At 43.7% G+C, this 27149-nt stretch overlaps 1 protein-coding gene across 2 annotated transcripts in view; it reads left to right on the top strand.

The window, feature by feature from the left end:
- The window catches only part of HECW2 (HECT, C2 and WW domain containing E3 ubiquitin protein ligase 2), a 455376-nt gene that overhangs the window by 100091 nt on the left and 328136 nt on the right, over positions 1-27149 (top strand). For both annotated transcript variants that reach the window (XM_088451025.1, XM_088451024.1), the window contains exon 2: positions 1031-1082. The gene's annotated coding sequence lies outside the window, so the exon portion shown is untranslated. The remainder of the gene's footprint in view (positions 1-1030; positions 1083-27149) is intronic.

Raw genomic sequence — 27149 nt, 5'->3', positions numbered from 1 at the left:
TGCCACTTTTGTTGTGATGATACCATTTTTTGCAGCACGGTCCAAAATGGCATCCACCTCTTTTTTGGTATTTGATATTATATATATATATATATATATATATAAAAAAAGAAGACATAACTATACAAAGGAGACATTACATAAAACATAGAATGTGTTTAGCACAGAAATAAAACATCTCATAGAATACGCTCCTAGGGCTAATTATAATTAGCCCTAGGAGTGTATTCTATGAGATGTTTTTTAAAAAAATCTGACCAATATTTTATAGCATAATATTTTAAATGTATTGATGTTTTATTTCTGTGCTAAACACATTCTATGTTTTATGTAATGTCCCCTTTGTATAGTTATGTCTTCTTTTTTTATATATATGTATACATGCACTTTCCTATTTCACACGTCCTCCAGGACAATATAACCTTAAAAAAATATAAAAGAGGAGAGAAATCCCAACATAGGGCCATATTCAAATTGAGTCGAAAAGTCTGAGGTCGGACTTTTCGCCATCATCGCCATTTTAGGAGGGGATAAAGTAATCGGGCACGTGCCCACTTATCCCCATATTCAATCAGGAATCAGCAAAAACGGGGCCCGGCAGGTTAGTATCGAAAACTCCTGTCACTTTTGGGGAAATCAGCCTGTCACCCCCTGCAAGATGGTCTGACATGTGGGATCACTATCGGTACCCCCGATTTGGCCCGCTGAAGGTAATTGGGGTTTTTAAACAGCCGTGGCAGGTGCATAAATGCGGCTTTGAAGAAGTGGTGAAGAATAGCACTTTGCTATTATTTCCTTTAAGTACTTTTAAGTTAATTAGGATGTGATTAGTGTTAAGCGCCAGTATCTGCACCATATTTCATATATATTCATTGTTTTTGTTTTTTTGGGTGAAACTGAGGTGGTGGATTAGGCTGCTAAACATTTACACATTGAGCACCATGTTGTGTTTCCATACATTATATACAATTACTGTCATATAATTGAATGGGGAAGTGCTGATTGGCTGTTTTCGGTTTGATATTTTCAGAAGACAATTGGATGTCTGCTTCGAAAGAAGAGGAGGTCCAGGAATTTGATAAGTATGAAGTTATTTGTATTTATTATGATTATTATTATTTTATTTTCTCATAAAATTCTAAGAAAGTTGTGCGGATGTCTGTCCATGCTAGCACTTGATGTTCCACAAGTGCCATCATGCCGGGGCTGGCTTGCTGGCACTTACAGTCCGCCTGTAACAAACAATATTATACTTGGGGTGCTGGGAATAGCCCTGGCTTTCAGCTCATGGCTGGTTGTCCTTAGGATGGGGGACCCCAATTTTGGTGGGTTTTGATTTCCCAAGGCATTACAGCTCTGGGCTGACCAGTTTGGGTCTGGTTTACTTTATGGCAGAGGGACACACTGTGTGTATCCCTGCTTATAGCGTAAACATTTCTACCCCCTCCCCCTCCCCCCTGTTCAGCTGGTGAATTCTGGGGATGGTTACTGATAACAAAGCCTGCACAGCTACTACTGATTCATACTTCTATTTGACAGCGAAGACGATCATAAAGGGGGCAATCCAACAGAGAACAGAGTTTCATACCCTCCAACATTTCACAGGGAAAGCCCGGTACAGGGGCGTGGCCGCATTCAAAAGGGGGCGTGGTTATATACAAAGGGGCGTGTCCACAAGGGGTGTGCTCTATCAACTGAATTCAGAATCAATGGCCCAGGACTCTGGAAGAAGTGACACGCTTACCTTACTCGCTCCTACGTTCTTCTGTCTGCTTCGGGCGGCTCCTCACACAACACCACACACCCACTGCGGCTCCTCTCTCTCATTCAGCGTGTCCTCAATAAAGTTTTCCTTTGATCACTGAAGCCGATGCGGAGTGATCATGACGTCACGCCGCGCCAGCTTCAATGATCAGAGGAAAACTTTATTGAGGGAACGCCGGCCAATAGGTAAGGAAGGAGGCGGAGCGGGAGGGCTGCTGAGTGAGAAGTGACTCATGACGAGTCACGTTACTCACTCTATTGTGCAGCGGCGGGGGTGGGGCTGTCACTATCTGTCTGTCAGGGGGGTAATAGCGGGCAGCAGTATCAGTGACGGATGGGCCCCCCTAGTGTCCGGGTCCTGCCCACCGGTACAGCCCTTGTTTGCCGGTACAGACCTTTAAAAAGCGGTACTGTACCGGCTAAATCGGTATAGTTGGAGGGTCTGGAGTTTTAGACAGAGACACTCAATTACCCTGCTTAATAAATACTGCATTTATACCCTACAAATTACTGGTGATGTCCAGCACTTTGGTTTAGAAGCAAACCTGATTCTTTGTAATTTTACCCCTTAGAAGCTGGTTTGTAATTTATCTCTCTCCAAGGCTTGATATATCTGCCTCTTTTCTTTTTATGAGTATTGTCTTATAAATGATTAAGTACAAGCAGCAGGAAAGCATGCATGATTCAGGAGGTAAAAGAAGATAGAGGCTAACGCGTGGCTAAGTATTAACCCTTTTTATTGGTAGGTAAAATAGCTACATTCAGTAATTGTTAAGAGATACAGTTTAAAATTACACAAAGATGCAAAATGGGGGAGTTTATACTTACACAAACAATGCCATCCTTATCTACCCACAACACTATACTACTGTGTTGATATAGATATATGTATGGAAGGCGATACAGTACTTCCGTGACCACCTATGAGTAATTCTCAGACAACATGACAGTGATAACATACATAAATCGTCAAGGTGGTGAATTTTGCGGAAAAGTACTTACTCTTCCTTTCAGTACTCCATGTGGCAGACAAGAAAAATGTGGTAGCAGACTTCCTAAGCAAGAAACAAATTCTTTCAGGAGAATGGGAATTGAATATGGATATATTCCAAGAAATAATAGGACGACTTGGATGTCCAGAAGCGGATCTAATGGTGACAATAAGGATAGATGTCTTCTCGCAAAAATGGAATTTTCACCTGGCATATGTCTTCCACTTTTCCCACTGATATATCAGATATGGAAAAGGATCAAACGGGAACAAGTGGAGGTAATAGCGATCTTACCTTATTGGCTCAGAAGAGCCTGGTTTTCAACTGTATTAAAGATGACAATGGAAGAACCATTGCTGTTACCAGCCAGACCGCATATGTTAAAACAGGGGCCATTATTACATCAGAACCCAGCAGTACTCAATTTAGCGGTTTAGTGATTGAGAGGAAGATATTAAAGCAAAAAGGGCTTTCCAAACAAGTGATACACATCCTATTACAGGGAAGAAAGAAGGATTCTTAACAGATATATTATAGGATTTGGAAAACATTTATATCATTTGTGGGAAATGAAGCCTAGGCCATGAAGGCACAGATATCACAAATATTGCAAGTTTTACACGAAGGATTTATTAAAGGTTTGGCAGGCTCAACAAAGTACAAATATCAGCTCTCAGTGTACATCTGGATAAGGAATGTGTGTATTCCAATGAGCACACAATTGTGTGATTTAGAAGCTACACCGTTTTGTGAGTGACAACAATCTCACTCTCTTGAGTGTTGAATCTGCAGTTAACCACAAGGTGTGATGGCATACCATATCTGTATTTCGCAAGGAACACATCCATTAAGGCGTCAGCCTTAATGATCGGAATTTCATTGCTTTTTTAAGTTTGATTGCCAGAAATTCTATAGGTTTTGCGAAATTTCAGATCATGACTAAGAAGCCTTAATGGGACATGTGAAACCGTAAGGTTTTCTTCTTCAGGGTTCATAGGGTCCACAGGATCTACCTTGGGGGTATGTAAATGGTGTGAACAATTGCACCAAACAGTTTACAGCTTTGAAGCTCCCAGCATGCACGGGCCCTCCTCCCTATAAACCCTGCCCCAAGCCATAGGCATTCATTTCTTTTGTTTGGTGTGCGGAAAGTATCCAGACGCACCGTTTTAACAGCGGGACTGCCTAGGCAGTCCCAGGCTTTTTCTTTTTTTATTGATGGGTCACATCGCCCTATCCTGAATCTGAAGTCTCTCAACAGATTCATCCATGTGCCCAAAATCTGTATGAAAACCCTACGGTCAATTTATACTGGCCATGGAGCCTGGAGATTTCATTGTCTCCCTGGACATACAAGATGCTTATCTGCATGTTCCTATTGCACGATCTCACCAAGGATTTCTGAGAATGGCGGTAGATTAGCAACATTACCAATTTCAGGCTCTATCCTTGTGGTTCTAGCCCCTCGGGTATTTACCAAGATAATGGCAGTCATGATGGCTCATCTCAAACGACAAGGAGTCAGGATACAGCCATATTTGGGCGACCTCCTGATATAGGCACAATCTAAGGGGATGTTACAATGTCATCTCCAGATGACCGTTGTCTGCCTAAAAGAGCACGGCAGGATAATCTATTGGAAAAAGTCTTCTTTCTCCAACTCCGCAAATGGTGCACTTAGGGGCGCTGCTGGACTCTCTGGGACAGAGGACAAGATTACAGGACTTCAATCTCGTGTGCACAGTCTACTTTGCAAGCAGTAAGTATCAGTTCATTTGGCAAAGCAGGTGCTGGGCTACATGGTATCCACATTCGACATGGTGGCTTATGCCCAATTCCACTCCAGGTCCCTGCAGCATTGGATTCTGTCTCATTGGGATGGTTGGTATCATCGGATAAAGTCTCAGATGATCCACATTTCGCCAGAGGTTTGGCTCTCCCTCACTTGGTGGCTGCAGACGACTCATTTAGACAAGGGTCGCCAGTTTTGGGTCCCAAATTGGGTACTCCTCACCATGGATGCAAGTCTGCGAGGATGGGGAGCGGTGACAGGTCCTCACACCTTTCAGGGAAGGTGGACGGATCAGGAAAGTCACCTACAGATAAATGTTTTGGAGCTTCGTGCAGTGCACAGAGAGCTAATTCTGGCACGGGACCTACTTCAGAGCAGGCCTGTCCAGATTCAGTCTGACAAGACGACTGCGATCGCCTACATCAATCATCAAGGAGGCATACAAAGTCCAGCAGCCATGAGGGAAGTGGCGAACATACTGCTGTGGGCAGAATGCCATCTTCCAGCAATCTCGGCAATATTTATCCCAGGTGTTCTCAACTGGGAAGCAGACTTCTTCATTTGTCAGGACATACACGCCGGAGAATGGGCTCTTCATCCGATGTCTTTCAACTCCTGGTGGACAGGTGGGGACTACCAGACGTAGACCTCATGGCATCACGTCACAACCACAAGGTCCCCAGGTACAGGTCTAGAACAAGGGACCCCTCAGCCGCCTTCGTGGACACTCTGATTGTGAGATGGAACTTCAGGTTGGCATACCTGTTTCCTCCAATCTCCCTCCTCCCAAGAGTCGTCAAAAAGTTCAAGCAGGGGGGCGGCAGGATAATATTAATAGCTCCTGCCTGGCCCAGGAGACATTGGTTCACCGATCTGACATGGTTATCTGACTTTGGTTCACCGATCTGACAGTCCACTTCCACTGCCTCTACGACTGGATTTACTTGTACAGGGTCCCTGCCTATATCTGGGTTTACCTCGGCTGGCTTTGACGGCATGGCTCTTGAGTCTTCCGTCTTAAAGGCCAAAGGTTTCTGTATTTCTGTGATCCAGACGATGCTTAGGGCAAGGAAGCCTGCTTCAGCCCGCATCTATCACAGGATTTGGCATTAATTTTTTCTTTGGTGTTCCCACAGAAAATATGACCCTAAAGTTTTCAGGGTCTCGCGAGTGCTTGCTTTTCTTCAGGCGGGTTTAGACTTAGGTCTTCGCCTGGCTACCCTGAGAGTTTACGTTCCTACTTTGTCAGTATGGTTTCAGCGCAGAATTGCTCCCCTGACGGATGTTAGAACATTTGTGCAGGGGGTTCTCCATCTGCAACCTCCATTTGTTCCTCTGGGGGCACTGTGGGATTTATCTTTGTTTCTCAGGGCACTGCAAGCTTCTCCTTCGGCCTTTCAGTTTTCGGACCTTCCTAAAGGTGATGCTTCCTTGGATGTGGTTCGCGCCCTACGTATCTACATGGATCGTACCAGCTCCATCAGGAAATCAGATGTTCTCTTTGTGTTATATGGGTTTCACAAATGATGCTGGCCAGCTAACAAACAGACTTTTGGCTCGCTGGTTCGGTTGCGTATGACTATTTCTCAGGTCTGTACACAGGCTGATCTCCCTGTCCCGAACAAGGTGACAGCGCATTCTACTCGGTCTGTGGGACTATCATGGGCGGTTAGACATGGTGCCTCAGCTGAACAGCTGTGCAAGTCGGCCTCTTGGTCTTGCATCCATACCTTTATCAAATTTTATGCATTTGATAATTTTGCTTCCCAGGATGCTTCCTTTGGGCAGTGGATTCTCCTCTCTGCTCAGGACCGTCCCCACCCTAAAGGGAACTGCTTTAGGAGGTCCCCAAGGTAAATCCTATGGACCCTGAAGAAGAAAATTAGAGTTAACTCTTTTTATTCGAGGTCCATAGGGTCCACGGGACGCTCACCCTGACGCACCCGGCCTCAATTGGGATCTGTTCTTTGCTTTTTTGTATCACTGATTCCCTCTTTGTATTTTCAGAGTGTTTCTTGGGTACATTTGTACTTCCTTATCCACTTTCCGTCTCTGGCCGTTTAGGCTTGTTTATAAACTGAATACCTGTGGCTGGAGGCGGGGTATATAGGGAGGAGGACATATGCATGTTGGGAGCTTCAAAGCTGTTTGGTGCAATGGGTCACTCAACTACATACCCCCAAGATATATCTTGTGGACCCTATGAACCTCGAAGAAAAAGAGTTAACTGAGGTATGTTAGACCAGAATTAAAAATTTTTGTCTATGGAATTTCATTGCTTTTTTTTTTATCATTTATTAACCCCCGCCCCCCCCACCCCAGGAACTACCAACCCCAGGCTCTGTAGAACCAGTACTGGTTGTGCTATATACAGGGGACAAACTATGGGGGGTATGAGGAACAACCAGCACCGGGCTTAGCCAGTCCTGGTTCTGGAAATACAGGGGATAAAAAGGTGTAGGGTCCCCCTGTATTAACCAGAACTGGTAATGCCACAGCCAGGGGAGCCCTATCATTGGGTCCCCCAGTCGAAGCATCACCCCAGACCGCTAGTTAGCCCAGGCCGGAGATCCTTGAGGAATTGGGTACCCACCCATAAAGGGGTCCCCCTCTCCAGTATACCCCATTCCTGGATTGATATCCCGGGGCTATCCTGGCACCACTGGCCGGTGGGTGCCGGGTTGATAGTGTAGTGTGGTGCATATGAAAGTAAAAATATTGTCTTTTGCAGTAGGACTACAGGTCCCAGCAGGCCTCCCCCGCATGCTGGTACTTAGAGAACCACAAGTACAAGCAAGTGGGTGATTAAGGGCCCGCTGGTACCTATAGTACCCCTGTAAAAGTAATATTAAAATAAAGCAAGGACACCAATTGTATTTATTTTCCTGCATCTTCACCTGGGGTACGGCAGCCTTTAAGCTCTTTTGCATGGCCTCCGCCCAATCAGGACTTCCCCGGCGTCTTCTTTCTTCTGCAGCTGTTCTCTGCTGCCTCCCGGTCGACGGGGCAGGGCGAGGACGTCGCGAACCATGATTGGCTCGCGGCGGCCATCTTTAAATTTAAAAAATTGCGCTGAGGCACCATTTTTTAAATGGGTATCGCGGTTTTCACCATTGAAGTCAATGATGAGAAACGCTTATTGGCTGAGAGACGGAAGGCTCGCCTCTCTCTGCGCTCCGCACTGGGATTTCTATAGTGAAATCACGCTGCAAAGCTGTCTTTCGGGTAGTTCTGTCCTTAGAGGATAGTACTAATGTCCGTGGGTCCACATATTTCGGGTTTTTTTTTTTTTTGCCAAGCCCGGGGATGCCTACATGGAATGAATAGGACCTGATCCAGTAGGAGGGGATGAGTATGGATTATTTATTACAGGTGCTCCATTGGATTATCTACATAGAGAAGTGGACGTGATTGGCTTCAGGGGTACATAGGTGAGTATGTGTGTGTGCTTGTATGAGTTAATAAACTTTTACTTTCAACGGTGTGTGTGTCTTTTGTTTATTTTAATATTTCTTTTGCTGTGGAGCTACAGGTACCAGCGGGGCCCGTAATGCCCCACATGTTGGTACTTGTGGTTCTCCAAGTACCAGCATGTGGGAGGGGATTGAGGGGAACTGTAGCTCCACAGCAAAAGCCTATATTTTTAAGTCTTTACTTGTACCACACTATTCACAATCAACCCAGCATCCACCGGCAAGGGGTGCCGGGGATAGCCCCGGGCTGCCATCCTGGGGCTGGGTTACCCTGGAGAGGGGGACCCCTTTATTGGGTTGGTTCCCCAGCTCTCCAGGGATCCCTGGCCTGGGCTGACTAGCGGTCAAGGGTGATGCTTCGGCTGGGGGGCCCGGTGATAGGGCTCCCCTGGCTATGGCATTATCCCCTCGCTAGAAAGGGTCCGGTGCTGGTTCTGGATAATACAAGGGGACCCCACACAGTTTTTTTTTCCCCTGTATTTCCAGAACCAGGAGCGGCTCAGAGCCCAGTGCAGGTTGCTCTTAAAACGGGGGACCCCTACGTCGTTTGTCCCCTGTATTTTGGCAACCAGGACTGGGTCTGAAAAGGCCAGTGCTAGTTGTGCTTAATACAGGGTTGTTCAGTTTGGGGAGGGGGCACGCCGTATTCTTTTTTTTTTAATTAACTCTTTTCTTTAATATAGCAGCACAGACTGAACTCACTGAGCCCGTCCGTGCATCTGTGTTTATATTTATCACACACAGATGCAGGCATCACGGATCTCCCAGATCCGTGCATGCTGCATCTCTCTGCCGCGTCTTGCACCGCCGCCGCGTTCCGCAGCCCTCATTGCCAACCGAACGCAACCTCTAATCTGTCTGCTGCTACTCTGACCCCCGTCGCGGCTGCAGCTAATGACTGCTGATTTCCCCCGGGTCCAACCACCACTACTGCTCGCACTGGCCGGCCATCTTGGTGCACCCAAGTGAAGCCACGGTGAGTACACCTGCTGAAGGCACCTACTGAGGCTGCACAATGAATTGAAGGTTCCTATCTCTATAATGGCGCAATTGTGAGGTAATAGTTTAAAAACTGTAACTTTCTCAATTACCTGAACCCCAAAAGGCCATACCCTGGAACAAGAGTTACCTAATAAAACAAACCCAAAGTTAGAATTTGCCCCCTACCCTGAGTTATGCCTTCCCAAAAATCCCCCATAGAGAACAGCAGAAAAGTGGTTCTGAGAGTGTCAGAAAAAACTGACAGTTGGAACTTTAGATTGTTCCCAAATCCTCCAATAGCTTTTGAGGTGTAGCCCCTTAAACACCATGCCCCCCACCCTCCGGAATTTTCACGACTATGCCCTTATAATAAATATAAAATCTTCAAGTTATTAGGTTAGGCATCCCAGACCTCTGTGAGGTTTTCATACAAATCCAACAAATCCAGCCAGCGGAAGGCCTAGAACATACTCCCCGGGTCAAAGTTGTACCCAGCGTACACCAACGTCACCAGCGTACACCAACGTCTAGGTCTGACCGGGACCTAATCTTCAAGTTATTAAGTTAAGCATCCTAGACCAATTTCCAGGCATCCCAGACCAAATGTCTCCCCTCTGTAAAGTTTTTATCCAAATCCATCCAGTGGAAGCCCAGAACAGGCTCCCCAGGTCAAAGTTCTCTCCAACGTAGTCATGGCCCCCGCTTTACAGTGCCTGTATTATCGCCGCTGTATAGCTGGGGACGGGACCACTATGATGCAATCGAGCTGCCCTGCACCACCCACCTAAAGTGATGCCACGTCCCCTCTACTTTGACGAGGAAGCCGACCTGGCTGCCTCCTCCCGGACTAGACAGCCAGAAGAAAGTCTGTAAGCATGCCTCACACGTAGCTACATCACCAGCGTGGAGGGCACTGTTGGATATATGAACTGAAGTTTCTGTGTGACAAAGGATTCTATTTATTAACATTAGTTTCACTAAAGTAAAGTAAAAAAGGGTGTTTTCACACCGTTTTCACATTATTCTAGTTTCACCTAAATTTAGTAAAGGGCAATTGGAGTACAATTCCTAAAATTCTACTCCAAGCCCTAATTATCACATATTTTTAGTAAGCAGATCGCCTGAGATTAACTAAAAATAAATTGTCATCCCAGGGGCGGGGGGGGGACTTGGTCGCTGGGGTAGTGTAGCTGTGGCCGGTCGGTGCATGCGTGGCACCTTGTCACTGTATTTTTTCCGGAAAAAATACAGTAATAATGCTGCGGAGAGGATTTGCAGGGACAGGGCTTTATCGCAAGCTCTGTCCCTGCAAGAGATTTTTAATAAATCCATGTGATATTTCCTAAATTTACAATGCAAATTCAGTCGGAAATATCACACTACAATCTGTATTTTAATGCGGATAGAGCCCTTAATGTGAAAAGGGGGCACAACAGTGTTTAACACATTGGTGGTGCTGGGCGTATTTACACATTACACTAATATCACCAGTATATCATATTGACAATTTTATTGGCAAAGTCCCCCACAAGTTTATTGCATTGGGGCCCCCAGTCCTGTATATATGCATACATTTATATGTTTGTGTGTGTACAGCCATGGCCAAAAGTTTTGAGAATAACACAAGTATTGGTTTTCACAAAATTTGCTGCTTCAGTGTTTTTAGACCTTTTTGTCAGATGTTACTATGGTATACTGAAGTAAAATTACAAGCATTTCATTAGTGTCAAAGGCTTTTATTAACAATTACATTAAGTTTATGCAAAGAGTCAATATTTGCAGTGTTGACCCTTCTTTTTCAAGACCTCTGCAATTCGCCCTGGAATGCTGTCAATCAACTTCTGGGCCACATACTGACTGATGGCCGCCCATTGTTTGTCAGAATTTGTGTTTTTTTTTTTTTTGTCCACCCGCCTCTTGAGGATTGACCACAAGTTCTCAATGGGATTAAGGTCTGGGGAGTTTCCTGGCCATGGACTCAAAATGTCGAATTTTTTGTTCCCCGAGCCACTTAGTTATCACTTTTGCCTTGTGGCAAGGTGCTCCATCATGCTGGAAAAGGCATTGTTCGTCACCAAACTGTTCTTGGATGGTTTAGAGAAGTTACTCTTGGAGGATGTTTTGGTACCATTCTTTAGTCATGGCTGTGTTCTTAGGCAAAATTGTGAGTGAGCCCACTCCCTTGGCTGAGAAGCAACCCCACACATGAATGGTCTCAGGATGCTTGACTGTATTGTAGTGGTGTTGGCTTGAGAAAGGGGGTTGCACCCTAAAACGTCACCTGCTGTTGCATCTAAATATATTTTTATTACTTTTGATGATAGTCTTCGAGTGCCGTCTCTCTTCTTGGGATTTGAGATAGATATATATATATATACATATACAGTCAGGTGCATAAAATTTGGGACATTGACAGAATTTTCATATTTTGGCCTCTATTCACCACCACAATGGCTTTGAAATTAAACAAACAAGGCTGAGGTCGTTTGGGGGCGGGTGGGAGCGGTGCTTACAGACTATTACAGGTTCCAAACAAGGGGAAAATAATTATTGTTGACTCAACTTCAGTTATGTTTAAGTTTTTACATTTCATGGTTTCTTGTGTAAATTATGTATGTGGTACAACAGTAATCGAACGTCAACTTAATTTTTTTTCTCCACTAGGAAACAGAGTACCATGTTTTTTTTTTTGTGGTAGTAATTTATACCTTTGTTAAGCACCTAAAAAAAAAAATCGGGATATCTAATGTTGATATAACCTTGCATTTTTAATTCTGTTCCAAAATCTTGAATTTTTGCTGTAATTCGAAACGCAAGGCAGATAAAGTAATTTGGTTTAGATTTTTGGATTCAGGACCTTAACTAAAAAAGAAAAAAAAATCGGAGATGGGTGGTGGACACACCTGGTTCAACTGACGTGGAATGCCTCAAGGTTGAAAAGCCCTATGACCAGTGAAAACGGGTGTTTTTACGGTAATAAGGCATTGTCCTATGCATCAAGGGGTCACAACTAAAGCAAAGGAAAACCTATTCAATAAAAACATTTTGTCCCCTTAAAAAGTGGGAGGCACATATAGAAACCGTTGTAATTCCTACACCGTTCACCTGATTTGGATGTAATTACCCTCAAATTAAATCTGAAAGTCTGTAGTTAAAGCACATCTTGTTTGTTTCATTTCAAAGCCATTGTGGTGGTGAATAGAGGCCAAAATATGAAAATTCTGTCAATGTCCCAATATTTATGCACCTGACTGAATGTATGTGTGTGGGTGTGTGTGTATATATATATATATATATATATAATTTATTTATGTGTATGGGGAGAAAATTAAATTGGATCAAAGCGCCTGTGGTGCCATACCATACAATTCAGTATATACCAATATAAAGTGCACGTGCTATTAGTGTATATATAGTGTAAAGGAATTCTAGCATAAAAGATAATAAAATGACTTGGCATACATGGTCATTAACTTAGTAAGAAACAAGTATAATAAAAGATATAAATATATTTAATGAAGTATAAGAGGGACAATGTTAAAACAAGTAACAAAATCAGACAAAAAATAATAAAAACTTGGATAAAAGCATATAAATAGATAGGTAGCTGGAAAATTAATACATATCTTATCTTATTTTTGGAGGGTAAGATCGGTGAGGTACAGTACAATGATTTTACAGTACACTGATTTTTACATGCATCCCTTAGGGACATAGGGATGATATACTAAGCGACGTGTGTATGTCTATTAAAGTTTTATACTCTCCGCAATTGCCGATGACGCAGCTAGATGACTTCATCAAGATGGCCGCCGCGCACTGCGCATGCGTGGACGGCGTCTCAAACAATTGTGCTTTCATTTTTGGCACATCCCCACTAGAGGGTATATATAACGTGGCACTCCAGGACCTGGGCATGACCCCTGAGGAAGTCCAAAAGGGACGAAACACGTTGTCACTGGTTCTCCTGCACCTCAATAAAGTGGACGTTATTCTGCTTAAACCTTATACAAAGATAAGCAATATTAAAATTTTTGTCACTATTTTATTTTTGTCTGTTTCCTGATTTGTTAAATAAATTATCGTTCACAGAGATTTTCTCCATTTTATGGTCTTAGGCCTGCTGTATCTGGTTTATGAAGCTGGAGTTTGGTATATGAAATACCAGGAACACGGATGAGTGACATCGCTATATGCACTTTATATTGTATTATCTGGTACGCAAATGTTTGTACGTCCACTGTATATATATTTGCATAAGAAAATACTACACTATATTACGTTCATGGGCTTAATTTAAGCCCTCTTTTAAGGTTTTATCAACATCACCCCTGGGAATCAATATCCGGAATACATTGTTGCCACGTGGTACCTGACCATAGGAGTGTTGACTGGACATCAGATAAGCTTTTAAAATATTTATTTTTGGTAACACAATATTTTTAATTTGAGCACTAATTACTTTATTTTAAAATATTACACTATTAGGCGCAAGTCTCTCATTATTTTTCAGCACCTTAATTTCCCTGTTTGCCACACGGATCATTGGAAGACTGCTGCCACCTGCTATTATCAGTAGTGTGTTTTTTGCAACATATCATCACCTTTTTCACAACTATTTACATAAGGAACCTAAAAAGTTTGTGCGCTAGTGTTCACACACATATATATATATATATATATATATATATATATCAGGTGAATGACTATTATAGAGGCTAATCTGTGGATGTAGTCAACATTATTGGGACCCTTGAATTTTAAGTACAACCTGTACTAAATGGAAATATACCAACTTCGTATCATCAAAATATTTTAATAGGATGTCCAAAGTTATTAACAAAAAAAAATGTTTGCAACTTACTTAGTAACATGACAAAATAAAAAATATGACCTGGACAGTTTAGGGCACCCTTCCTTAATATTTTATTGCACACCCTTTGGCAACAATGATTGGTTCCAAACTTTTCTTGTAGCCATCTATAAGCTTCTTGCACCTGGCTGCTGGTAGTTTCTTTCACTTTTCTATCACAATTTGTTGAAGCTCTTGAATGTTTAAAGAATTCCTTTTCGCAATAGGAGATTTCAGCTCTCTCCCAAAGATTTTCAGTTAGATGGAGATCAGGACTCATTGTTGGCCAGTTTAAAAAAAACAAAAAAAACTCCTTTATTTCTTTTTAACCATTCTTTTGTGCTTTTGGATGTGTTTTTTTGAGTCTTTCGTGCTAGAGGACCAATGATCTTCTACACAAACCTAGTTTTCTTAAACTGGGTAATGCATTTTGCTCCAAAATGCCTTGGAATCCTTTGATTTATGATTTATTCAGTATGGTGAAGGCCTCCAGTACCAGAGGCAGCAAAGCAGCCACACAACTAGGGATGAGCGGGTTCGGATCTCTGAAATCCGAACCCCCCGACCCCCCCCCCCCCCCCCCATCTGAGTTGGGAACCGAATCCGGCTCGGGTTTTCCCGCCCGACTCAGAACTGAAATCGAGGCAAAACGTCATCATCCCGCCTTCCGGATCTCGCAGATTTTGGATTGTATAAAAGGTCCCCGCGTCAGCGCCATTTCTCACTCTGGCTGTGGACAGCGAAGATGGAGATTGGGAGCTAGGGCTGGCTGGGCTGTGTTGTGCTGCTGTTGTCCATAGGGGCTGTGTCCACTCAGTCCATAGGGGCTGACTGGGCTGTGTTGTGCTGCTGTTGTCCATAGGGGCTGGCTGGGCTGTGTTGTACTGCTGTCATAGGGGCTGGCTGGGCTGTGTTGTGCAGTCAGTTGTCCATAGGGGCTGTGTCCACTCCAAAGTCTATAGGGGCTGGCTGGACTGTGTTGTGCAGTGTCCCATAAAGGCTGTAGTCCTAAAGGGGTGCTGTAGTGTTCTCCAGGGGGTGATCTGTCCATCAGGGGTGCTCCCCCAAAGTGCACTCCACTTTTTTTTTTTCTGTGTATGTGAATTGTGTGCGCAGTAGCCGCACGTGCATCAACAAAGTAGCGCCAAGCGTGCGCCTGTGTCATAAATTAAGGGCTGGCTGCTGTAACCCCCAAAGTGCACTCCAAAAAAAAAAAATTTTTTTTCTGTGTTTGTGAATTGTGTGCGCAGTAGCCGCACGTGCATCAACAAAGTACTGTAGCGCCAAGCGTGCCCCTGTGTCATAAGTAAAGGGCCGGCTGGCTCGTCTGTTAAAGGGTGGTGCAACCCCTAAAGTGCAGTCCAAACAAATAAAAAATTATTATTTCTGTGTTTGTGAATTGTGTGCGCTGTAGCCGCACGTGCATCAACAAAGTACTGTAGCGCCAAGCGTGCGCCTGTGTCATAAATCAAGGGCCGGTTGGCTTGACCGTTAAAGGGTGGTGTAACCCCCAAAGTGCACTCCAAACAAAATAAAAAATTATTTTCTGTGTTTGTGAACTGTGTGCACTGTGGCTGCACGTGCATCAACAAAGGAGCAGCGCCAAGCGTGCGCCTGTGTCCCATAAGTAAAGGGCTGGCTGGCTTGCTTATCTCTTAAAGGGTGGTGTAACCCCCAAAGTGCACTCCAAACAAAAGAAAAAAATCTTTTCTCTGTTTGTGAATTGTGCAGTAGCGGCTCCAGGCACGGGCAAGCCGGTCCGTCGCCCGGAGCGCTACTGTTTCCGGAGGGTGCAGGAAACGCCCACTCTCCCTCCCACCGCTATTGCACATATGTAAGCTTAGGGGGAGGGAGCGGAGGAGGGAAGTGGCGACAACACAGGACGGCGCTGGGTGCAGCACAGCCTGGCTCCGGCCCTGCAATTGTGTGCACTGCGGCTGCACGTGCATCAACAAAGGAGCAGCGCCAAGCGTGTGCCTGTGTCCCATAAGTAAAGGGCCGGCTGGCTCATCTCTTAAAGGGTGGTGTAACCCCCAAAGCGCACTCCAAAAAAAAATTTAAATTCTTCTTTTCTGTGTTGTGAATTGTGTACACTGTACGTGCATCCTCAAAGCAGCAGCGCCAAGCAAGCGTCTGTCCGTTAAAGGGTGGTGTAACCCCCAAAGTGCGCTCCTCAATAAATAAACAATTCTTCTTTTTTTTCTGTTTGTGTGCGAAATGTATGCGCAGTAGCCGCACGTGCATCAACAAAGGAGCAGCGCCAGGCGTGTGCCTGTATCCCATAAGTCTGTTAAAGGGTGGTGTAACACCCAAAGTGTTCCAAAAAATAAAAAAAACATTTTTTCTGTGTTTGTGACTTGTGTGCGCTGTAGCCGCACGTGCATCAACACAGCAGCGCCAAGCGTGCGCCTGTGTCATAAGTCAAGGGCCGGCGTGGACATCTGTTCCGGATTGAAGCACGTGCCAACAATTTCTGACATGTCTACTGTCACTGCATATGATACTGTCACCACTGACAGAATGGTGGAGGATTACATTGGTGACAGCATCCAAGTAGGGATCACAGACAGTCCTTACCTGTACTGGCAGGAAAAAGAGGCAATTTGGAGGCCCTGTGCAAACTTTCTCTATTTTACCCGAGTTGCTCCCCCTCCAGTGTGTACTCCGAAAGAGTGTTTAGTGCAGCCGGGAACCTTATCAGCGAAAGGCGTAGGAGGTTGCTTCCACAAAATGTGGAGAAGATGATGTTCATAAAAATGAATTATCAACTCTTCCAGGGAGACCAGCCTCCAGAACGTACAGAGGGACCTGTGGTGGACGAATTAATACTCTGTGAGGATTGAGGATGTACACAACACTGAAGAGGGTGAAGAATCGGTGGATGTGGAGGATGAGGACGACATCTTCCCTCCGTAGAGCCAGTTGTGCAGGGACAGATTAATTGCCAGCTTGTTTTGTGGGGGCCCAAACGAACCAATCATTTCAGCCACAGTCGTGTGGCAGACCCTGGTACTGGAATGACTGGTTTGTTAAAGTGTGCATGTCCTGTTTATACAACATAAGGGTGGGTGGGAGGGCCCAAGGACAATTCCATCTTGCACCTCTTTTTTTCTTTGCATTATGTACTGTTTGCAGCCTAGTTTTTCAAACTGCCATCCTGTCTGCCACTGCCACCCTAGATGGGCCATGTGTTTGTGCTGCCCACTCGTGTCGCTTAGCATTGTCATCCAGCTACCTTGGTGCAAACTTTTGGACTAAAAACAATATTGTGAGGTGTTCAGAATAGACTGGAAATGAGTGGAAATTAATGTTATTGAGGTTAATAATAGCATAAGAGCAGAAAAACCCACAAATTCTGTGATTTTTAGCTGTTTTTATGCTTTTTAAAAAAAAAAAATACAGATCCAAAACACGTAAGGGTGGTTTTGGCAAAACCAATCCAGATCCAAAACATGAAGAAAGATCCAGATCCAAAACCAAATCACAAAACACGAAAAGTGGCCGGTGCACACCCCTACACACAACATTACGGATCCTCCACCATGTTTAACCATAGGTGGGGTGTTATTCTCCTCTAAAAGCGTAAATTTGTCTCCTATAAACAAATCGCTTACCTGCGTTGCCAGAGCGTTCTATTTTGGTTGCGTCTGTCCACAAAGTATTTCCCCAGAAGGCTTGTGGCTTGTCTATGTATATTTTGGCAAAGAGAGCAGTGGGATCCTTCTTGGCCTTCGCCCATAAAGCCCTTCTTGGATTAGAGAGCAGGGTATGGTACAGGTTGAAATCATCAATGTAGATAATTCCAGGTCAGCCTCCAGCTATTTGGATGTTTTATATGGTGTTTTTTTCAACAGTTCTTACCAACCTTCTCTCGTCGAATTTCCTCTCTCCCCCATGTACAGCGATGTTCTTCTCAGCGCAAGCGAGTAGAATGCTTCTTAATAACATTATCCACTGTTGAATCAGGGTTGCTAAAGTCTTTGGAGATGCCTTTGTAGCCTTTAGAAGTCTGATGCTTTCAGAGAGCTCTTTGGTCTTCATTATTGGTTAATTCAAGTCACGTGAGCACTGACGATTTATCATAGGTGACTCTATTTCTAATTGATCACATGTGAGTCTAATCTAGTTCTTTTTTTTTTTCTTCAAATTTATTTGAATTGCTCAAAAGGGTGTCTATAATTCTCTTTGAAATCTTTACATTTTTATAGTTTTTCCTCTTATTGTTTTTTCAAATTGTTACAATTTAATCCTTAGCTGTTCTGTGCCAAATAGGAGCTTCTACAGACCAAAGCTGTTTCACTACATTCCTTAGGTTTTTTTTTTTCCAGGAGGTATTCTGCATGATTTATTTACATTTCAAGGGTGCCAAATATGATGACCAGAACTGTATGTAAGAAAGTTTTACTAGAAATAGACCATTTGTACTATTTTTCTATTTCCTACAAGCACATACCCTAGTCTCGCTTTGCTTAGAGCCGATATGAAGTGATGTCATGTCAGTGATGTACACGAGTGTAGAAATCAACAGCACACATTGCCATCCTCAGACTTTGCAAATTGCAATGGGCAAAGATAATGCTGCTTTGATGTTACTGTCTCTAAATGTGCAAAGCGCCATAGCCACACCTGTGATAAGGAAGCTCCAGCTGCAGTAGAATGGGGTTATTGCTCAACCCATCTGGATACACATACAAAGCAAAAACTGCACTGGCAATCCAATGCACTAAACAGCTAATGCATTATAAAGTAACATATACATATTTATTAAACAATGTATAAATACTGAGATCAAGTGTATCTTAAATTTTGAAACAAGTGACACAAACCACACGCTAAAAATATTATTGCATTTACTCTACTGAGTGGTTCTAATATTTAATTATGGATTAGAACATACACCCTACTACTGTATAATTATAAAAATTTCAATTAATCAGCATGTAATGACAATGATAAAAAATTCAGACAATTTGTTTCATCATGTCTGTTATAAAATAGTGTCCTGTCAGGAGAAAAATGTATATCTAAAAAATTACAGATCTACAAGCAAAATGTAGCTTTGCCAGTAATTAGTGATCCTCCTGCAATGTTGAGCCAACTAGAGTATGAAATATCCACACAATTATCACTCCAAGCCTACATTAGAACCGGGAGTTATAGTTACCAGCCGGGCGAGTTCAAGCAGCATAGCGGCAAGCTGTCACTGTTGTAGCCGCTCCTTTCCTCGGTTCATGGGCAGCGTGTATCAGCTGTAGAAGCCCACTAGCTTCCACAGCACAACGGCGGCTATATGTAGAAAGAGTCTGTTGGCTTAGATAATGTAATTGCGGCTGAGTGATGTGGAGCTGTACTGCCAATTCTCATTCAGGGGCAGCAGGCTGGTTGGACACAGAGGAGGATGTGGGGAATGGCCAGCTACGCCTTTCATCCATCACTGTGGACTTTTTCAAGTTGAATACCCGTGTCCAACTCAAGCTCCATTTATAGGAAATATTTGATAACATTATTGGATAATAGGAATCTGATTTGCTTCAATTTCAGTCCGTGATTTTCTCCAGCAACTTATCGGCATCTCTCATCAGGTTAGAAACACTGATCCAATATTGTTATATACATTACTTATCATATATCCTGTGAATAAGATATCTTATAAGAAAAATGTATAGGTCACAATTTGCCATGAAATTGCAAATAGTGCAAGAAGACCATTGTCACACAAAAAAAGAAAAAATCAAAAACAAAAAATTATGATAAATCGTTCGATTTTTGACTAATTGACTGAATATAATAATTAATTATTGATAGAACTATAGAGTGTTTAGGAGGGGAAGGAAAAGCAAACAAGCCCAATAGAATCTAGAGGGCTTCTATGTAATTCCTTTAACACATATTAATCATAATAGGAAATATTAAATTTAAATCCTTATATAATAATTAGAGCTGAGCGGGTTCGAATTTACTCGATTTTACTCAGATCTCAAACCGGAATTTTATTGGCTATCGCGTATTTCGGATAGCCAATAAAATGAATCCGAACTTGCGGTAAAGTGACGATAACATCTCTAATAATAATAAATTTCATGGCACTATACACGAACGAGATTCGAACACTGGAGTGAGCACACTTAGCATTGATGAAACTCATTTCTCTCCGTGAGAAAAAAAAAATTGGCAGAAAGGAAGGAGGCAGGGAGGGGAGGGATAGAAGCAGAGGGAATCAACCAAATACAGGATGTACTAAAGATGATACTGCGACAAGAATGGCAGAGGACCGATGCGGATGGGGGACAACGTTACTCTCTGGCAAAAATTCATACGGTATTTGCCTTAAGTGAACAATCGCACTTCACCATCTGGCAATAGAAAAGGCACTGTAGCGCATGCCGAAGGCACGCGTGTACCCGAAAAGTGGGCGTGGCCACAAGAAAAGTAATTACTTTTATGGGCGTGCCCGGCACTTACGGACACGCTAGGCTGCCATGTAGCTCTCCACTCTGTGTGAGTAGATGGCGTGTGCATGCGCCCGCAGGTGGGGTCGGCACACGCCGTTTTGTTTTACAGGTTGCCGCCAAAAGGGCAGGGCACATTCTGCCTTTTTGAAATCGGACATGGTGTGGCAACCCGCTAAAACATCCTAGCGGGAACGCTACGCAATCTGATGGACAAATCTGGGCTTGGTGAATGCCAAAAGAACACTTCCTGCTCAAATGCGTACTGCCAACTATAAAGTTTGGTGTTGATAAATAATGTTCTATGACTAATGTTACAACATACTATGTGGGCCAATCAATTCAGTGCGATGTTCAATAGCTCCTGGAAGGAGTTCCCAGAGCTATTCATTTGACCGTACTGTAAACTCCCTACTAGAGGATTTCTGCTTGCTCCCTCATGAGGTGCCGCTTCCTGGCTTAGTGCTTGCGTTAACAGCTTGCGGCCGGCACTTAAGTCTGAGATTGCCGGTTACTATGACAAAATTTGACCGGCCTGCACAGAGCTCTGACCTCAATCCCATAGGATGATTTGGAGCCAGGTTTTATCAGTGCTGGATCTGAATATTGCTCTGCTCTTATGTCGGAATTTATGTGAATTCCTGTAGCAATGTTGCAAAACTTAGTATGGAGCTTCACAGTAGAGTGAATGCTGTATTTATTTACTCATTACCAGTTATTTATATAGCGCACACATATTCCGCATTGCTTTACAGAGAATATTCGGCCATTCACATCAGTCCCTGCCCCAGTGGGGCTTACAATCTATATTCCCTACCACATGTTCACACACATACACACTAAGATTAATTTTTGCTGAAAGCCAGTTAACCTACCAGTATATTTTTGGAGTGTGGGAAAAAACCCACGCAAGCAGAGGGAGAATATACAAACTCCACACAGTTAGGGCCGTCATGGGAATCAAACCCACTACTAGCAGTAAAGGGGAACCAACTCCATATTAATGGCAATGGTTTTAAAATGAGGTATTCGACAAGCACATAGACGTGTGATGTTCGGGTGTTCACATACAGTTTATCAGTTGAAGTGAATATGACAATTTCTGACATTTCTCTTTCTGAGTACAAACTATGCTGCTTTCATGTTACTGTGCAAATACTCAAAGCATAACTCCTAAGGTGCATGGCCTTGCGGGAAATGCCGTACCCATGAGCCACGTCTTTGTTTTCATCATGATGGGGTCAGGCCTCTGTGAGCAGCTGGGCATGCCCCTATTTCCTCTCTCCAGTGAATTGAAGTCGTGCATATGGGCACGACATCTATTGACCACTTGTTCTGCAAACTGCATACTGCAGGCCGCAGGGGAGATGTGGGGACAGTGACCAAAAAGTGGTGCTGTTCCGCCAAAAGAGAGACGTTTGGGAGGTATGCTGACAGGCTGATGTCTTAAGCTAAACTGAGATTTTCAATGATTCTGTCAAAAAATTTACACTATTTAAAAGTACATCATATATGTTGTAGGCCCTTGTATTTTTTTCTGTGGAGCTACTGAAAAATTGTGCAGATTTCCAAATATCACAGTATAATATTGTACACCAAAGCGCTAAACATTTATAATGATGTAATTAACACAATAGAAGCAGATGTAAAAGTTAATTATTTTATTGCATGAAATTGTCACTTTAAAGTTATACTGAAAGGATATTGGGGGTCATTCAGAGTCTGTCGCAAGTGCTGAGCGCTTGCAACCGACTCGATGTTGCCCCACTGGGCATGCACAAGACTGAGCCGGCTCCGTCGTGCTCATGCGCGAGACTCGGCTAGCGACAGACGCTCCGTCGCTAGGGGTCTCGCAGCAGACTGGGCGAGCTGTTGATGGTGAGTGACAGCTCGCCCCGTTTGGGAGGCGGGTAGTGGGCGTGCCTGCCCAAGCGGAGGCATTCCCGCTGGAACGCTTGCCGCTTGAGGGCGGCCCCACTGACATCATAGCTGATGTCAGTGGGGAGCTTCCTGCTCCATCAGAGCAGGAAGCTCCCTGGGGCTTACGAATGCCCAGACCCAACCTTAGGGTCTGGTCGTAAGCCCCGATGGTCGCGATGGTCTTGACCATCACGACCATCACCCGTGTCGGTCGCTAGAGCTGTGGGTGTTAACCCACAGCTTAGCGATCGACAAGAAGGTGGTCGTTCAGGATGCAAGTGGCCTCCCTGATTCAGAGCGACCACTTGCAACTAACGACCGCCTCTGAATGAGGTCCTTATATCTTAGGTAAAATAGGGTGGTATTGGGTAAATAGCCGGCTAGTAATTGTATATTCATGTACACATGATGAAGACAAAAACATCAAAACAGCATAAACATAATATGGGGATGGGGGTGTGGAAGTGATGGCCGCAGGACAAATATGCTGTAGTGAAGAAGTGGGGAGGGAGGCGCACTCTTTTCACTATGCTAAATATGGGTGCAGTACAAATGTCCAAAGTTCTTCGGTTGCCAATTTGCTGTAAATCTGATTCATCTTGTGTTGTTGTGTCAGTCGGCTGGTGTGGTGTCTGTGAGTGCGGCTTTCCCCTTTTGTACTTTCCACGTCCTGAAGCGGGCGGACAGAGTTTTTGCGTACACAGGGGTGAGGCTGTCATCAGTGCTCTCCAGCTATGAGATGAATGTGCTGCTCTCTACCTCTGTAATAGCCATGTCCTGTCATGGCGAGCTGTGACAGGAGTATATGGGTCGGGAGGGTTGGTGGTCTTAATGTGTGTCCAGTCCCAATGCATTTTGTCTTGGTTTGACCTTTTTCAAGGGTTCTGATATGTAGTCCACAGTTTTTTATTAACACTTCCTGGATTGAAAGAGTCAGTCCCCTCATTGGTTCTTTATCCTTGCAGTGAGTGTGGCTTGCTCCTAATTGACGTGTTGACTCCGCTTCGTGTGGCAGGCCTGAAATAGGTGAGTGATTGTGTGAGGGGAATACATAGGGATAACAGCGAGTTTAAGGGAAATCAATGTATAAATGTAAAGCATGAGCATGAGTGAGGCTTGTCTTAGTTGTGCTGGCTTGGCAGAGGATTTGTGTGTTACTATTTTTGGTAATGTTAATTTGAGCTATCACAAGTTCATATTGTATGTACAAGGGCTAATTTTAGGGATGATGTGTTAGTGCTAATTTAACTGTGATAATGATTTTTGATAATGAACCACTGGTTGTGGATATTTGGCTATACCGAAGCTCTAATATTGTCTGGTGTATATTAAAGAGTGTTACTTTAGAGTGAGTGCCTTCTTATACCCCTTTTCCACCAAAAACCCGAGTTCGTTCTGGGTTTTCGGACATGGGCCCTCATTCAGAGCCGTACGCTCTGAACAGAGCGCACGCTCTGCATGAGGGCCGGGCTCCTTTTTCATGGAGCGTCCTCCTGGACGCTCGTATAGCTGTGGGTCACCACCCACAGGCTATACGAGCGTGCATTTTGATGGCCGCGATGGTCGTGACCATCGCGACCATCGAAATTGCGAGCCGGAGCCTGCGGTTGAGGTTTTCAACCGCAAGCTCCGGAGTGATTTTGGCTCTATCAGAGCCAAAATCACTCCCACTGACATCACTAGTGATGTCAGTGGGCCGGCTTCTGACGGGAGGCGTTCCCGTGGGAACGCCCCCGTCAGGGAGGCACGCCCCCGGCACGCCCACCAAAGGGGGCGTGCTGTCAATCAACATTGACAGCACGCCCCCTTTGATCGGACACAACGAGCGAAGGAAAGTCCTTCGCTCGTCGTGTCTGGCGCATGCGCACGACGGAGCTCCCTCCGTCGTGCGCATGCTCAGTGCAGACCATCGATCCACTTGCGAGCGTACAGCCGCTCGCGAGTGGGTCTGAATCAGGCCCATGGTTCCAACTCAGGTCAGCCCCATTCACACTGATTCCAGGTCTGCCCTGCTAAACTTGTGAGGTCATAAAAAGTGGGAGGTGACTACACCACAACCACCAATCAGCTCATTTTAGTCATGACCCAGGTCGGATAACCCAGTTTGCGCCGTTTACACTGCACCATTACCTGGGTCCATCCTGGGTCCGACCCTGGTAGCTACCTGGGTTGGATTCTCGGGTCACGTGACCCAGGTTGTTTTTCAGGGACCCTTTTCCACTGAGCCGCGACCCGAGTACACACGGCAATAACACGGGTTATTGCAGGTGTGGAATTAGTCATGGTTGCTTTAGAAAAAGTGCCATCTTCCAAATGTAGTGGGTGTGTTTGTATATGGATGTTTATCATGATGGATGATATTACTAAATACCCCCCTCCCTTGGTTTTTATAACATTCGATTCTTGTAACATTAAAAATCTCTCCAAAAATTTTTCTTTTAAATTACATACTCTTGTATGTTAGGCATATGTACAGATTTTATTTTGTAAACCTATTTCTATTTTCAATATGATATGGGATGGAAATCTGCTCACAGCACCTAAATGTCATACACTTTTTTGTTGTGTAGGCTCATTGCAAAACTGCATCCTTGTCATTTTCTTTTCACCTATTTTTATTCCCCATCTGTTTAGACTCCTGCTCCTTTCCTGTAGCCCTGAAATAACCTGTAACCTTTCAGTTTATTTGTTCATTTTAGTCCTGTGGTTTTATTGTTTCCCTCCTGTGGCTTTGTTGTTCCACCTCCTGCAGATTCCTTTCCATCCTGTGGTTTATTGTTTCCCATATTAATGCTTTGCTGCTCCATACTCCTGGCTGCACTGAAGCTCTTTCACATCAGTGTACCTTGTGCTAATATAATTATGAGAGTAAAGCACTGCTTTGCCAGGATTCACCAGAGAAAAGCTTCCCATGCTTTCCTATTTAATAATGATCACAGTGCTTGTTCAGTTATTACCATCTCTGGATACTGATAACAGAATGAAATTAATAAAAAAATGCTTTATTCTACGAATATAGCTTTTTTCTAATTCTAACTATTTTACATTTATATTTACATTCTTTTTTTTTAACTGTTTTTTTTTTTTTTTTTGCTGAGATGGACTGAAAGTCAGAGGGGCCGATCTTGTTGCCATTGCAACAGTGTGGCCCCCCTTGTGTCCCGATCTGGCCCCGGATTTGTGGGTTTTTGTACACAGCACTATGGGGCTGCAAAACTCAGGTCCCACTAGACTGCGGGCAGGGCGCTGAGGGGCCAGGCAGGGATTTTCTTCATGCCCTAACCGGGAAGGGAGCGTGTCCTTGTGACACGCCCCCAATTCATCACACATGGGCACGTGCCTAGCACTTGTGGAGGTGCTGGGCTTTCCCCAAGCTCTTCCCTAATGGTGAATAGATGCCGGAGGAGATAGGTCGCCTCTGCTTTTCCCACCTGCGGGACACTGTGGCCTTCGGCTGGGAAAGGCACAGGCAGGCTGTTTTAGTGTCCTGGCACCCCGCTAAAACAGCTTAGTGGGAACACTAGTTTCTAGCTGTGGTAATTACAGGAAAGTGCCAGTTATCTTTGGGGCAATTACCTCTTGAAGTAGTGCTATGTATGCAGATATCCATGTGAAATTTGTAGGGTTGGTGTAATGTTATAAAAGTACAGTTGTTTCAGATATCAAGAGATGTACAGTAGATATGCAGACAGTTAGCAAGTTTGGTGATGGTGTCTATTTATGTGTGGTCTGATATTATCAATAGTTCTGATTTAGACATATTCATTTTATAGCCTGTAAAATATTTTAACAGTTTTTGTAATTTTAATAGCAATAATCCAATTTTCTTTCTCCTTCTACCCAGCCCCTCTCAATTGTGAGCAGCACCTTCACTATCTTACGTCTCATGTGTGCCCTCTCGCTTCCTCTTCTCTGTTTACCCCGCTTGTACCTCTTATGTTTCTTGATTCAATTTGTATTTGAGTGTTACTTTGCTACTTATAAGTTTTTTATATATATACATATATATGTATATATATTTATATATATGTGTGTGTGTATATATATATATATATATAATCTGTACTGTTTTTTGTTACTCATGTATTTATTTGTTGCCTGAATTGCTGTAGAATTTGTGGCATCATACAAATAAACAATGATAATAACACACCCTCTCCAAAAATGGCTAGTTGTAGTTAGGTTTCTCCCATTTGTATCTATAAGTAAGAGGTCTGGGCAAGTGGTTCAAGTGATCATTGATAAAGAAGGGGAGATAGGGGCATCCATTACAAATCCCAGAACTGCAGGTTAAAGGAGTCGGGTGCAGCTAAAATTTTAAGTTGACTTGAGTTATATTTGGATTGATCTTTATCATGTACAGTATGCTGCATTTTAGATGAGAGAGCTTGAGGTGGTGCCAGCACACATTATGAGAGACTACCTTAGCGCTATAAAAAATGTACTGTACCCGCTCACTGACCTTGGTGGACCATTGCTCATGTAATGGTTTTGGTACCTGTTAACCTTCTCTCAAAACCTAATTGGTTATGATACAGAAAATGGGATAATATATTTTCAAACTTATTTTTATTTCCTAATTGTGGAGACTGTTTGGTTGTGCGTAGGGGCAGAAATGTGCACTGCACTTGGGCTTACAGTGCAAGTTTTAAAAATTATAAAAAAAATTGAAACAAGTAAAAGAAATTATTATTTGAATATAAATTGAAAGGAAAAAATACTAAATTTTGATCAAGCATTTTGACTTGTATACCACATCTGCTATAGCGCTCCTGAGATAATGATAGCAAAAGTACAGGAATGGCCATTGTCCTTGGTAAATATTAGGTAATATTCTTTGCATGTGGAGAGCCCCTGCAATGGCCACTGTCAGCGATACATGCAATGGGCACCAACTGCACAATACCTACATTTAAGGCTCAATGC

This window comes from Taudactylus pleione, unplaced genomic scaffold (genome assembly GCF_031769625.1).
Source record: "Taudactylus pleione unplaced genomic scaffold, aTauple2 ptg000536l, whole genome shotgun sequence".
Lineage (NCBI taxonomy): Eukaryota > Metazoa > Chordata > Amphibia > Anura > Myobatrachidae > Taudactylus > Taudactylus pleione.
The sequence above is the reverse complement of the archived record's forward strand: the minus strand, read 5'-3'. Positions and strand labels throughout refer to the sequence as shown.